Below are 16,199 nucleotides of genomic sequence, written 5' to 3'. Positions count from 1 at the left end.
GCAGAAGAGTGAGAATTGTTATTCTTCATCCAGTCCCACTGCTAACCTTTTCTGGGCCTAAAGGAACCTAACAAGCTTGCCTGCCTTCATTTCTCAGGGGAAAAACACCTACCTGTGTGGGTATATAAACTGGGGGAAAGGAAGAGGCAAAATTTCAAACACTTTACCATCCAAAGCGAGGATTTTTCAGTTGCACAATGCGCAAGAATCCCATTTTCTTTGAGGCATCTTCAATACATATGTAATGGGAAGGAAGTGAGAACTGAAGAATGACACAGCCCTACAGAAATTCGGACGTGATCTACTCAAGGTTGGGGCACTTTTAACAAGTGCAGTGCTGCATATACACACTAAAAACCTTTAGTAAATTTTAAAGCAGGCCGGGCACAGTGGCTCATGCCTGTAATCCTAGCACTTTGGGAGGCCAAGGCAGATGGATCACCTGAGGTCATCAGGAGTTCAAGACCAGCCTGACCAACATGGTGAAACCTCGTCTCTACTAAAAAATACAAAAATTAGCTGGGCGTGGTGGCACATGCCTGTAATCCCAGCTACTCAGGAGGCTGAGGCCGGAGAATCGCTTGAACCCAGGAGGCGGAGGTTGCAGTGAGCCGAGATCGCACCACTGCACTCCAGCCTGGGCTACAGAGTAAGACTCCTTATCAAAATAAATAAATAAATAAAATAAAATAAAATAAAATGTTAAAGCAGCCCCGTTTAAAAATAAAAGAGTATGTACACTAGTGAATAAAATTCATAAAAATTAATTACTTGAAAAAAAGAATTACTGGGAAGTTATCCTTCTACCATTTGCTAGCTATAAGTAACTGGGCAAGTTACCAACCACTGTGAAGCTGTTTTCTCATTTGTACTTGACATTAGGTTGTTCCTCACAGATTGTAAGGATTAAATGGAATAATGAATATAAAAAGAGCACATGTCTTGCATTCTGTACCAAAAATAGCTACTAAAAATATATTCTAGCTTCCTCTCTGAGTTTACACTTTTGTTCCATCCAGCTGAATAAGACTATATTTAGTAATATGTTTCTTTTGTATTATGTCTCTTTCTGATCTCCCCCCATGAAGTTTGGTCTTCATTGACAGGGAATCTAATGACCTTTGTTTTAATTTCCTCTAGCTCTTTGCATACTGCCCACAGTAATTACTCAAATAAATATTAAGACCTTACTTTATTTTATTTTAATTTGCATGTGCTTGCATATGCTACTACCTGCTTGTTCATCTTGAAAACTACTTACCCTTCAAGACAGATCAAAGTTACCACCTCCATGAAGCCTTCCGTAACTTCCATACCCCTAGTTAAAGCTGCAGCAGATTCAATGATTATTCCTAACTCTTCACTCCCTCCTTGTAACAGAACTATACTATCATGTTCCCACTAGAGTAAGCAAAGAATTCATCCCTACCCTCCTAATGTTGGGCTTGGCCTGTGACTTGCTTTGGCCAATGGAATGTTAGCAAATGTGGTACAAGCATAGGCTGTAAATGTGCTTCTGTGGTTTGACCTGGCTTCTTGTACTCCTGCCACATGCCATGAGAAGAGCTTGTCCCAATTATCCATTGCCTCTTCATCCTGGGTTCCAGAAAGAGATACAAGGACAGACCTGAAAGTGACCCCCCTGAAGCAGGAATCCCCTCTGACCTATAGATATAAAAGAAAAAACTAAATATTTGTTGTTGGAAGTCACTGAGGTTTGGGAGTTGTTATATGACACTCGTGCAGCAGGAACCTGCTAATACAAAATCTTTCTCCTCCAAATACACATCGACTGCTGTGATGATCTACTCTCAGTCTCTCCTACTTGACTGTGAGTCTCTGAATATGAACAAATAAACAAATGAGCAAATGAATAAATGAACCTGATCCAAATATACAATATCACCAGAAGACGGCTATCTCAATTCTTTCCTTTCTTTCATGTGCAGTAACTTCCTTAGATCTCAAAGGCTGGCAAGCAAATAGATTTAGGCCACATTCTGGGACCCAGGATGCCAGTGAGGCCTTACACTCTCATTTGGTTGGTTCAATGTGATACTTTAAATTCAAGGAGTGGTGGACAGGAAAAAGACAACAACAAAAAAAAAACTTAGGTCGTCTAGCAGTGGTAACTGGCAGGGTTGCTGAAATGGGCAACATTGGCTTCCACACCTTCAAGTAGAATACAAGCTAACTAGTGCTTCTGTGTCAAAGCCTCTAAGGGTTAAAATTTCTCCTTTAAAATAGGCTGTTAGTGAGGCAAAGGGCAATGTTCCCACTTCACAAAGGAGTGAGGGGCTGGAACCCTTTCCTTTTAATTGGGTAGGCAGGAGTCAGTGCCCAGCCAAACTGTAGGAGAGCCCTCAGAGGGCAATCAAGACTCTTCAGTATGAGGTGCTCACCCAACTCCTAATATTCTGGACGACGTCCAGCATGGGAGCTAATCGAACGTTTCCCTCACTCACTTGACAAAGATTTATTGAGGGCCTGGCACTATTCTAAGCACTGGAGGTGCAGCAAGGGAACAAGATAGAAAAACTTCCCGCCTTTGTGGAGTTCATATGCCAATGGATGGAAATGACGATCAAACTAAATAATAAAAATAAAATAAGTTTTTGAATACCAAATAAATTATAACACATTGGAAGGCGATGAGAACTATGGAGGAAAACAAAAAAGGGAAGGGAGGGCCGGGCACAGTGGCTCAAGCCTGTAATCCCAGTACTTTGGGAGGCCGAGACGGGTGGATCACGAGGTCAGAAGATCGAGACCATCCTGGCTAACACGGTGAAACCCCGTCTCTACTGAAAAATACAAAAAACTAGCCGGGAGATGGCGGGCGCCTGTAGTCCCAGCTACTCAGGAGGCTGAGGCAGGAGAATGTCGTGAACCTGGGAGGCGGAGCTTGCAGTGAGCTGAGATCCCGCCACTGCACTCCAGCCTGGGCCACAGAGCGAGAATCCGTCTCAAAAAAAAAAAAAAAAAAGGGAAGGGAGGAGAGTAATAACTCAGGGAGAGTTGGAATTTTAAAGAGTGGTTAAAGTAGGCCTCATTGAGAAGGTGATATTTGAACAGAAATGTGACAGCAATGAGGAAACAAGCCATGCAGATATCCCAGGGTCCTGCGGTGGGAGATATCTGGCACATTCAAGAAATGGCAAGGTGGTCAGCGCTGGTACACCAGAGTGCCCCAGGAGAGCAAGAGGAGAGGAGGCTGGAAAGGACACAGGTCTGACTGTATTAGGCCTTGGGAGGACACTAAGACTTCTGGCTTTTATTCTGAGATGAAGCAGCATTAAGGAAAGCCAGACAAAAAGGCAGCAAACATTTACTTGCTCCCTTTTACACGTGTGGCGCTGTACATACATCTCATGGAATCCTCACAAAGACACTCTGAGGTAGGTCTTATTTATTGAGACAGGGTCTGGCTCTGTTGCCCAGGCTGTAGTAAAGTGACACAATCTCAGCTCACTGCAACTTCCACCTCCTGGGTTTAAGCAATTCTCATGCCTCAGCCTCTGAAGTAGCTGGAATTACAGGCACCCACCACCATGCCCACTTAATTTTTGTATTTTTGGTAGAGTTGCAGCTTTGCCACATTGTCCAGGCTGGTCTTGAACTCCTGGCTTCAAGTGATCTGCCGGCCACGGCCTCTCAAAGTGTTGGGATTACAGGCGTGAGCCACTGCACCCAGCCCAAGGTAGGTCTTATCTGTGTTTTTCACACGAGGAGGGTGAGGCTGAGGGGGGCATTCGCCACCAAGCTTATGTCTGACTGGCATTTGCTGATGGTTGTGTCAGAATAAGCCAACCCAACGTTGACATCTCATTTAATTCTCCTCTCCACACAGATTCCTCCAATCAGCGAGGCAGAACAAAACCCCTCTCTCTGTGGACCCTCATTCTCTGCTTAAGCATAAGGGACTCACCAGCCTAGAGCTGGCAGTCAGAATGGGGGCAACCTCAACGCTAAATTGTGAGGGATAAATTTTGGCCACTACAGTGTCTTGCATTCTCACCAGAGCCTCACAATAACCTCAGTAAGAAAGGGAGGGTAGGAGTGAATACACCCATTGTTCACAAATATTACTGATGTGTTCACAGGAGGAGCTCCTGTGGCAAGTTTTCCTTGGGTTCAGCCTCTCCTACCCATCCTCCATTCAGCATGATGCTGAGTCATTTTTCTAAAACCCAGTTCTGACCAAGCCACATACTCAGGCTTAAAATCCTTCACCAACTTCCCACTGACCATTGACTAAAACTCAAAATCCTTAAGTGGTCTGTAGGACTCTCCACGAACTACCACCTGCTTTACTCTCCAAGCTCTTTTCCTTAGGCTCCAGCCACTGTGAAATTTTCCAGTTCTTCTTGCCTTCAGGCTTTTGTATGTGCTGTTCCTTCATCCTGGAACACCATTTCCCTGTTAATACCTGTTAGGTCTCAAGTTACATGTCACTTACTGCACAAAAGTCTTCCCTAACCCCTCCAAGCCCCTCCTATGTGCTCAATTAGAACCTGACTTCGTCAGGCACAGTACTCATCACACGGTCTCAAATCGCTACCTACTCATGTTTGTTTCTTGCCAGTTTATGAGCAAGGTCTGTGTCTCCCAGTGATTTGTATCCCCAGCTCTTGCCACTGTCTTGCCTCTACTAGGCACTCAAGGATTCATGAAAAAAAAAAATGATGAAAATGGGTGGAAGGTGATTGAGCTTCCATTTCCACCTGAACATGAACGTAGCTCTAGGGTCCATAAATGAAAAACTAGGTCCATATTATTCAATGTGTTCCAGCTCTAGATCTTTCACATCATTCTGTGGTTTGACTAAGTTGAATGACTTCTCTAAGTCTTGATTATCTCATGCATATGATGGGTATATTCTCTTCCTTGTGGAGATTACTGTGAGGCTCTGGTGAGAATTCAGGACACTGCAGAGGACAAAGAAGGATAAGGAGCAGCAGTAGAAACAGCAGCACAAAGAGAAATTGGAGGACTCCAAATGTGGACTGTGCTTAATTCATATTTTCCACGTGTCAGCCTTGCCATGCCACATCTATGAATGCCAATACTCTTCTTGTCAATTGTCCAAAAGTTAAGCTGGAGAGAAAAACTAAGGCCCCAAATAGTTGTGCTTGCCTTTGATGGCAACAAAGAGTGGATCTGGGCTTCTGACCCTAATTCCAATTAAAATTCTAATCCCAGGTTAAAGTCTAATTAACAACAAAATTTCCTTCCCAGCAGGCTCTGCTGCAAAGAGGGGCCCAGACAGCACAGATAGCATCTTCTCCTTTCCCAGACAGGGTTGTTGTACCAAAGCCTATACAGATCACCCAGGGAAGGAGTGTAAAACTTACATAAGTGGTGACTCTCACATGATGAGGATTTCAGAAGAGAGGCAAATTGTTCTGACAGTCCCATGACATCAAGAATGAAGGCTTCAAAAAAAAAAAAAAAATCTGGGCAGCAACAGAAGAGCAGTAACAAATATGCTTCAGTTGGGGAGAATGCTACCAGACAAAAAGGCCCTGATCAACAGGAAGGCTCATCTCACCGGAACACTTACGAAACCATCGTGCATAAAACTAAATGCTTTGTAAACTTCCTAGGATCACAGCAGCATCAAAGGATGGATGGAAGGAGAAGCCAAAGATGGAACAAATTGAATGTGACAATCAAAGAGTCTTTGCTCACCTACCTCTCAGCAGAAAGATTTCCCTCCAGTGTACCAGCCCAGTGATCATCAGATCACACTGCCAGGACATCCATGCCCAAAGCTGCTAACTGCACAGCTGGGCTGCTCTGCTTCTCAGGCTCACGTGTTTGGACTTGCCCCTAAGTTCTTCACATTGGCTCCATTTTACCCTGCCCTCTTGAACCACATTTAATTTATTCTCCCTTGCGCATAATAGTTTACAAAAAAGATGTCATGCTCTCCCCACCTCTTCTTAGTTGAGGGGAAGAAAAACTTCGTTGTTCCCTCAACTGTTTCTCACATGTTTTCTAAGCTTCTCATGATCTTGGTCATTTCTCTCCAGACTGAAAAAATGAGCAGGTGGTGCTAAGCCCTTTACACATATTTCAGTTTAACCACTCTGACCACCATGCAGGTAGGTATTCTCCACATCCCATGGATGAGAACACTGGGGCTTAAGTTAAATAACTTGACTAAGGCCACTCAACCAGAATGTGATTTGAACCCAAGGCTTAAGATTCTGAAGCCACTATTTTTCATCTTTCACTGCATCACTAGTCCCCTATTTCTCAGAGAGATCACACAGCTGGTTAGGGGTAAAGATGAGACTAGAACCCAAGTTTCCTGATTCCTAGACAGTTCTCTTTTCACCCTGCTGTTCCTCCCTCTGTACATTTGACTTTGTCATTTCTCATGGGCAACATGCATCAGACCTCAAGGCATGGCATGCTCTTCTAAGGATGACAACTTGTTAGGAATTAGAAAATGATCAGGCCCTTTGGGTTTGATTTATGGATAGACATGGAAAAGAGGACAAGCATGAGATAGAGGGGAAAAAAGGCATCTGTGTCACCATGCAGGTATTAATACATGCCTACTAGCCTCTTAGAATGGTATCAATCCCTCGAACCAGAAACAATTACTAAAAGAACCTACATTTTATATGCTTAAGCCCAATCAAAATGTTTTGTAATATGCGTACACAGAAATGTGTTTATATGAAAAGCAAACTTTGTCCACGCACAATTGGGTAACAATGCTACATGAATATTTTATTTCTGTATAGTCAGAGCCTTCAGTGCTCTATTTTTAAAAAACACATAAATTACTCAGTGTAATGTGTTGCTTAAATGGGGCTTCTTGAGAGGAAGGCATTGTCTTCTGACTGGTTCAAGGTAGCCTCTTAAAAAATAATAGCTGAATGAACAAATAAAATGAACTTCTTCATAAAGAAGTGAACAAATGAAAGGATATAGATAGAATAAGAAAGGATAAGCTACCCAATAATAGGTTGTCTCTTTTTTTTTTTTTTTTGAGACGGAGTCTCACCCTGTCACCCAGGCGGGAGTTCAATGAGTGCAATGGTGTGATCTCTGCTCACTGCAACCTCCGCCTCCCAGGTTCAAATGATTTTCCTGCCTCAGTCTCCCGAGTAGCTGGGATTATAGGCACCTGCCACCATACCAAGCTAATTTTTGTATGTTTAGCAGAGACGGGGTTTCACCACGTTGCCCAGGCTGGTCTCAAACTCCTGACCTTGTGAACTGCCCACCTCAGCCTCCCAAAGTGCTGGGATTACAGGTGTGAGCTACCGTGCCTGGCACTTGCCATTTTTTATAGAGCAACTGAAAATTAAAAACGGACAGTCATCTCAAAATACAAAGCTTTCACTTTTGTGAAGATTCTTCCAAAGATGGAAGCCATTTTTCTACTTCATCCATCTCCTCCAGGTCCAGGCTGAGTAGCAGACAGCTAGTATCTTCTGGAAACTGGCTTGGTGGTCTCAAATCATGAATGAAGAGGGAAAGATGGGTAGAAAGACTACCTTATCTGACAATTCCCCCTGCTCCTTAATCTCATATTCAAACCTAACAATAATATCCCTGGATTTCTGAAAAGCTAGTTTTCTGCAATTGCTAGGCCACAGGTTTAAACTTACAATACCCACAGGAATAAAATACGCTAACCAAGCCCCAACCAAGGGCAAGATAATGGGCTGTGTGAGGAGACAGCATCACACACAACTAACCATAATACAAGTATGTCAGCTACAGATAAAGGAGGCACACACCAAGTGTCAGGTAGGCCACAGAGATTTAGGAACGAGATAAAATGAGGGGAGCCTTGAATGCTGCATTAGAGAAGGAGGTCGGCATTCTGGGCAAGAGCACTGGACCCTGAAACCATAAAGGTGTTCAAAAAGAAGGCTGGTAACTGGAGTACAGGGTGTAAATGGGGCAAGTGACCAAGGTTGGACCCCAAGAGGCCTTAAGTGTCAAGGGGGGGAATTTGAACCTGAATTTTTCATGCTTGCCAGTCTTGATAAATGTGCTAGAACCACCCTTTTAATCTATATTTTCTTGATCAGGATTCTAAGAAACAAAAACAGTCAAGAAAGAAAGGATCTGAGGAAATGGGCCGCTGAAAGTTCATTTTAAACTTCATACCTGGGCTGAAAATTCAAATCATATGTAGAAGAGAGATGGCAGTCTACAAAAGGGGTGACTTATCTTTAATAACATATCACGAAGGACTTTAAGCCACATAGAAAAGAGTTCTGATATTGCAGGGAGCTGCTGCAAAAGCCACCATATCCATGGGCTTTTATTAACTACACAGCTTGTGAAGCACCAAGAGGCTTGCCTAAGTTCAAAATACCAGAGAGAAACCTTTCTCCTTGGAATAGCAGCATCCACCCCAGTCCCAGATCTCATTCTGGAAGAGGGTAATTTGTATGCACCAAAAGTTCTGATAATGTATGCAGTCCCCTCCCTCAGAGAGTTTAGATTCTGGAAAGGAGGGCACATACCGAACAAGCCCAAGAAGTCCCACAGAGCAGAAGGGCAGTGGGCTATAAAACTTTTAAGCAGAGGATTTAATGTACTCTTGGGGAGCCAGGCTTCTTTGAAGAGAAGTACGATCTCTGTCAACAGCACACTCTATAGTGACATCTAAATTGGGAGTGCCATCACTTTCATTACATTCATGATTGCCTCAACAGCCAGCAGTATTCAAATCTGGCTGATCAGCAGCAGATTCCCAGACATTGCTCAAGGCTTACTGAACCAAACTCTTTAGAGCTGATGTTCAGGAATCTGCATTTTCTAAAATGTTCCCACATGATGTGGATGCTTGGCCAACTTTGGGAATCACAATTATAAAGGATTCCCAATACGTCAGAAATGGCTGATGACTGGATGGAGCACAGCAATTAGTCAAAGTTAAACATGCACATTTGTATATCAATTGTTTTCAGCTGTTACAAGAGAAAACACATGAAATAAATTAACAGTCAAATCATAGAGTCATAACCAATTCTTTGTGTGGATGAGGAATCTGTGATGAAAAAGGTCGTAGAGCAATTGCTTAAGGTCACACAACTGCCTAACGCTGGAGCTAGGACATGCAGAGATCTCCTTTACCCTCTAGGACATATACAATTTCAACATAAATAAGGCTTTGCAAACTGGCTAGTAAATGGTTTGGGCTGCATTTCACAGCACCCCTGAAAGCCAAACACTGATAACAGCCCAAATTACAGATGAATACCAGATTTAATTATTTTCTAGGTTTCAAATTCAAAGGAAAGGAGTGGAAGAACTAGCTGATTTATTAACTAGGCTGGAATTAAACTCAGGATCATAAAGTTAACTGAACTGTAGCTATCACCAGCTCAGACTTTAAAAGGACCACAGAAAGGCTCAAAGTGAGAAAGCCTCACTTTTGGTACAATCATGTACATTCCTAACCAGACTGGGAATGAGGGACTCTCCCCAAATGTACTAACTCGGGGATTACAAAAACTGGCTGTACATTAGCATCATCTGAAAAGATTTTTCTAAAAACACCAATGCCCAGGTCTCTTCATCCTCCCTCTCCCCACAACAATTCTTATTTAAATGGCCTGGGGTAAGATTCCCACCTAGGATATTTTTCAGAATGGTGCCTAGATGATTGTAATAGGCAGCCAGAGTTAAAACAATTTAACCAGTTCTCTCCCACTTCTAGCTTCTGCTCAAATCCAGGACCTATAAGTGAAGCAAGCAAGGCACCCAGAGCACAAAACATAAAGAGGCAAGGTCACGTGAGCTCAGCACTCTGCACCTGCAGCACTCTGAGAATGAGTGTTTCCTTAAGAGTAAGACACCCAGGGCACATAATTAAAAAGACACTCACGTCAGGGAGCATCAGCACTTGCATGACCTTGTCTCCAAAGACTTTGTGCTCTAGGCACTTTACCTGCCTCACCCTAGTCCCAGACCTGCTCAATTCCATCTGGTCAGGCCAAATTGCCCCATTAAAGATGCATCAAGCCCCTACTGTGTGCAAGATCTTTCTCGATCCTCTCCATCCTCTAAAGAGACACTGATTTTGAAACTGATACAGGTAAATAATGTCTGCCATATTCATTTTCTATACCCCCAGTAGAAGTAGTGTTGTCATATAGTAGAATGCACTTGTAGCTTTAGAGTCAAAAGATAATTGGAAGTGGATGAATCTATTAGTTCTTTGGCAGTTTCCCTAATGACTCTCATTTGTTTCTTCATCTATTCAACATGGGCAGCAAAACAGATCTACCTTACAGGGTTACCATGAGGATGACATTATATTGTAAGTAAAATGGCCTGGGACACAATAAGTGCTCCATAAACACCTAATGACAATAAATAAATCCCCAACATTTCACTAACTCAATCACCTTTCCATGCCATTATAAGGTTGGAGTATTACTGCTGCTACCTTTTCTATTTACCTCACTAGACTGTTTCCTATCCTCTAACCTCCCACACCATTTTAAGAATGAGTCAAATTCTTGGTTTCTGCAAGCACACACACTCCCACCCTCCACTGCAGAGACCTTTGAGGAGAGTTTTTTAAATCTTCTAAATTTGAGATGGGGTATTGGTAGGAGAAAAGTTGGGTGAAAGGATCTCATTCTTCAAACACAAGAATTCCCTTAAATTTTTCCATCTTAGTCCTGGACCCCAACTTCAGAGAATCAAAAGCCAAGAGTTTGATATCTTGGTCTCTGGTTCTGCAGTAACAGCCCTCCTCTAGCTTCCTCCAGCAGTAGGCAGAAAGGCTTTGGTATCCTGTGTCTCTAGCACATAGCAGGGTACCTGGCATACAGCAAGTGCCTCATTTATTGAGTAAATGAAGAAGAGGAAAAAAGATCAGAAAGAAAAAAAGCAAAACAATTCAATGGAATATAGAAAAGGCCAAAAAAAGGGCTGTACAAAAAAGTTTGACAAGTCATCTTCCATAAATATATTAATTCTATGATAGGCAGAATAACGGTCCTCCAAAGATGTCCACATCCTAATCCCTGGAACCTGAAGATATGCTGCATTACATGGTAAAAGAAACTTTGTAGATATCATTGTTAAGAATCTTGTGGGGAGATTATCCTAGATTATCTAATGAGGCCCAATATAATCACAAGGTCTTTATAAGAAGGAATTAGGATAGTCAGAAGGAGAGAGACGAGATATGAGGATGAAAATGTTGGAGTGATGTGTTTTGAAGATGGAGGAAGGTGCCATGAGCCAAGGAATGTAGGTAGCCTTAGCAGCTGGAAAAGGCAAGGAAACAGATCCTCCCCTAGAGCCTCCTGAAGGAACTCAGCTCTGTTGATCTCTTGATTTTAGCCTGTAAGATCCATTTCAGACTTCTGACTTCTAGAACTGTATAAGTTTGTGTTGTCTTAAGCCCTTAAGTTCATCACAGCAGTAATAGAAAATTAATACACAGTCTGAGGACACAGTGTTACTTACTCATCTCTGAGTCCATCTCTGAGTTGTGCCAGACCCCTATTGACTCCAACAAGGATGGCACCCAGTTTAAGAGGCTGAAGAAGAGACCCAAAGCCTGCAAATGAAACATGAGGTTTTATCAGCGGCTTATATGAAGGGGAGAGAGTCCAGTGGCAGCAGGCTGGACAGAATAACCACACAGGCCCATGGTGGTAGGCTGGGCAGGAGAACCACAACCACTTGCAAAAACACACAGTTTATATAGCATTTTCACTTAGCACCCTTCCCCTAACAACCTCCACCTGGCAACCATCATTTAACCCAAAAGAAAGGACCTCATTTCACAGGACAGTTGGGGACTCAGACATTCCTCATAGATAAGGAATAGATCTCCAGGTTGGCCATTCCCAGATTCATTAGCTCAGAACTCTGAACACACATTCAGGTAAATCTGCCATACAGTCATGCACAGGGTGTGCTCCATCTTTACACACTTCAGAGAGCAGGGGAGAAGCACACTGGATCTCTTTGTGATCATCAGTGTTCAATACAATTCTTAAAATGGAAACTTGGCAAGACTCACTGTCTTTGGTTACTGAATGTAAATGAATGTAAACAACCATTCATCCCAACCAACAGTAATAAAGTAATAAATTAGTATTTCTTTCACTAGCATAAGTTACATACTGTTAGTTAAATGTCACTGAGTTCTAGTTCAGACAACTGTTGTTTCAGAGCTTGGGGGGCAAAGCTCACGTTTATTCCATCCTGTTTAGACACCCCATGCTGTGGATTCTCCTTCATTCTTTGGTTGTGTATGCAACAGAATTCCCTTGCTTTCAAGGCATTCCTTGAACCACTTTTATGCTATAGGAGAAACTGGCCCTTTTTCCTCAGTCTAGTTGGCAGTTTCATGAAGGAAAAAGAATGTAAGATTTAAAGTCACAAGATCTGGTTTGAAATCTAATAACTCACTCACTAGCTTGGTGACCACAGACAGCATTTGCTTGAGCCTTAGTTTGCTCATCTCTAAAATTCAGACTAACCACTGCCTACCCTCTTTGCTGAATCACTACAGGGAGCTGATGAGACCATGTACGGAAAGACATTTTATAAAGTGCAAAACATTATACAATTATATTTACACTTTTTTTTTTTTTTTTTTTTTTGAGACAGGATCTTGCTCTGTCACCCAGGCTAGAGTGCAGTGGCACAATCTCAGATCACTGCAAACTCCGCCTCCTGGGCTTAAGTGATCCTCCCATCTCAGCCTCTCAAGCAGCTGGGCCTACAGGCACATGACACCACACCTGGCTAATTTTTTTATTTTTTGGTAGAGACAAGGTTTCATCATGTTGCCCCGGCTGGTCTCGAACTCCTGAGCTCAAGCCACTCGCCTTGGCCTCCCAAAGTGCTGGGACTACAGGCACGTGCCCAGCTGATCCATTCTCCTAACATAGCATGATCTCTAAGCAGATACCCATAAATTTGGGTAAAAGGAAAGGTTCATAGTACAGTCTAGAAGAAATGAAGAATGCTTTTACTTCACCTGCCTTCAGATATATAGTTCCTGAGACACAATAGGAAGTAGTATTCTACTCGTAGATAACAAATAGCCACAAGCATGCTCCCATTGAAGAAGTCTTAAGGAATATCTGATTTGCTATCTATGAAGTCCTATAAGGTGATATTAATGAGTAAAAGGTGCTATTACATGGTAGTTACACCAATCAGTCAGTACCAACTCTGCCCAGGCATTATGTCTCTGAATCTGCAAAATCCAGTCATCCTTCATGATAGTTGTCATATTCCAGAAGGAACTTCACTATGTGTACGAAGGCAGGAGAATGACCAACCATATCTAAAACTCCATTTAACATTAAATATCAAAATGGACAGCAACCAGCCCAGCCCCAGTTTTGTCCCCTTACTTATATCTCAGGCTAGCCTGAGCTCAGACACAGTACAATGCCTCACAGAAGGATAAAAGCCCTAGTGAACAAATTTCATAAAATATTCAGCTGGCCTTTTGGAGAAAAACAGCTGGAGCTAACCTTAGGAATTCCACTAATTCCCCCTACCACACAGCCTAAAAATAGCCAAAGAGCATTTCTTGCTAGTGATGGCCTTTCCTTTAAAGGAAATAATATGCAAAAGGCATGCTGGGGTCATTAGCCCAAACCATGCATTCCCCATGATAAATCCTTGGCCAAATGTTCCTATGAGAATCTGCCTTCATAAGGTCAACACTGAAATGTCCTTGGGAAGGTTCCCGGCTCCCTACTTTCCACTGTATAAAAGACATAGGTTATCAGCCACTAATTCCCTGTATGGCCATGAGGGTTTCACTTCCCTTTCCTTGGTCTCGGTTTCCACATCTGCAAAAATAAGAGGGCTCAATTCTGACCTCTAAGGTCTTCTACCAGTGTAAGACTCCCTGGGAGGTACAGTGAATGGCTTCACTGTCTTCAGGATAAAATTCAGACCACTCAGGGTTACATTAGCCCCTCCATATCTACACCCTGACTTCCTTTCCATTTCTTCCTACACGGTACCTTGAAGTTCTTTAAACTTACCTTTCACACCTCTGTCTTTGGAACATAGAGCTCCTTTTGCCCACAAGGTCTTTTTCCAGCTTCTTAAATTCCTAGTCATCTTTCAAGACAGAGTCCAGGTGTCACCTCCTTTCAGAAGATGAGTCTAGTCCCTTCCTGATAAGTGGAGTTAGAGTCTCCTCCTCTTTGGTCTCACAGGACTCGGCATTATATAGCAACTGTCTGTTTCCTTATCAGTTTCTCCTTTATCAGCCTGAGCTCTCTTGGAAGGAGGAGACACCATATTCATCTCCTCTATATTTTCCAACACCCGACCTGTGCCTGCCACTCAATGTTTGGTGATATTGTTCCAAATTCCATCAAAGTACCACATTCATTTTATAGTGGTGTTCCAAAAGACCAGAAATATATTTTTTCAATAAATGTTTTCTCTATTAAAAAAAGAAAGTAAACTATATCTAAGCCTTTGCCTTATTAGGAAAAAATATATAGCTATTCAGATTTGTAATGTAATCTTTGCAGAGTTGAAAATATTATTAAATTTGTCCCTGAGAAACCTCTCTTTAAACCAACCAAACCATAGTTCTTAAAAAGGCAATTCAAAGTTAGAAATGATGTCCCGCTATGTGGTTTTTTTCTTTTACCAAAAGGAAGGAAAATCTCTAGAAGGAATAAATTATACACTAAACTTTCTGAAAATTCTCAAGCCCTGGAAATTCAGATGAAAGGCAGCAAGGAAAAATGTGATATTACATAGAAAACCAAAAAGCCTTGTTCACTACTACTAACATTAAAAGTTATATGCATGTATTATAAGAAATAAAAAACTAAATTAATGCAATTAATTGGTAGGACTTGAATTTTATTAAAGAATTAGAGAAGGAAATGGCATTTAATCTTTCTCCAATACCTTTTCAAATCTTTACACATATTTTCTCTACACCATAAGGCAAACCAGCAAAGTAGTCACCATCATCTGCATTTTACCAATGAGGAAACTGAAGTTCATGGATCTTAAGGGACTTCATTAAATTCATATTGCTTCTAAGCAACAGTTGGGATTTGAACTCAGGTCTACCTATCTCCAAAGTTCTGACATAACAGGAAGAGAAGCAGAAAAGGGGGAAGAAAGGTGCAGGTACATAGTGCCCTGCAAAGGAACCCAAAGATGCAAACAGGAGCTGAGGTTTCCCTCAAACCCCGACGCACCCCAAATACCGAGCTTTGCAAGATAGAATGTTGTTAAACTTGATGTGAAATGAGATCGGTTACAAAGGAATTTTTATTCTTTACGTGATCCCAATTTAGAAGCTTATATAAATAAAATGTGGAGAGCAGGCAGAAAGTATGATGTTATAGTATCAGCAAATCTATTTCTCCTATACCCTCATGAACAACAAAATCCTTGCATTGATCTGGGCAAGAGCTTTATAGTATTAATCAAATCTTAAACCCCTCCAAAGGCAGGCACAAATGATCACTGGTACTTCAAAAGTTAGGGTCAGCCTGTGCCCTGCCGAGAGGTGCAGTTGAAGATCTGGGTTCTGGTCTTCACTCTGTTACTAAAAACCAAAACTCTGTGTTTCACTCATCTCTCTGGGTGACTCCACCTGTAAAATAAGGCATTTGGACTCTGATCTGTCAGCTGCCTTCCTTTTTTATTTTTTCTTATGGACGTAAAATCAAATGACAAAATGAATGCCAACACCATCACCAAGCTAGCTTAGGGAGAAAGAGATGAATAGGCAGACTATTGGAGAAAAATGTCACCCTGCTGCCCAGTGCAAAGCCTTTTTAGAAACTAAACACTTTTCGTAAGACATCGCTACAGTGAAGGAGAGAATGATAATTAGGAAAATAGGGTATAAAACCTAACAAAAATCTTCCTTTTCTTCTTTCTGTCCCTCCCTCCCTCCTTCCTTAATGACAGTATCCTGCTTGGGATTAAGCTAGGCACAATGGGTGCAACTATTAAGTCCTAAGACCTGGTTCCTGTTGTGAAGAAGATATTGGCCCACAGCAATAATACCAGCTCCCATTTGTACAATGTTGGGGGTTTACACTGTACTGCAGCACATGCACTCTTCACAACTCTTCTTAGAAGGTAGCTAAAGCAGGTAGGAATAAGTATCATCATAATCTCCCATTTATTTATTTATTTAGAGATGGAGTCCCACTCTGTCATCCAGGCTAGAGTAC

The 16,199-nt window shown here is 42.0% G+C and overlaps 1 protein-coding gene across 3 annotated transcripts in view; it reads right to left on the bottom strand.

Annotated features, from left to right (window-relative positions):
* Positions 1 to 16,199, bottom strand: part of SYTL2 (synaptotagmin-like 2) — a 138,342-nt gene that overhangs the window by 70,952 nt on the left and 51,191 nt on the right. The gene's annotated exons all lie outside the window — the stretch shown is intronic.

The sequence above is a fragment of the Mandrillus leucophaeus genome, unplaced genomic scaffold (assembly GCF_000951045.1).
Source record: "Mandrillus leucophaeus isolate KB7577 unplaced genomic scaffold, Mleu.le_1.0 Scaffold276, whole genome shotgun sequence".
NCBI lineage: Eukaryota > Metazoa > Chordata > Mammalia > Primates > Cercopithecidae > Mandrillus > Mandrillus leucophaeus.
The sequence above is the reverse complement of the archived record's forward strand: the minus strand, read 5'-3'. Positions and strand labels throughout refer to the sequence as shown.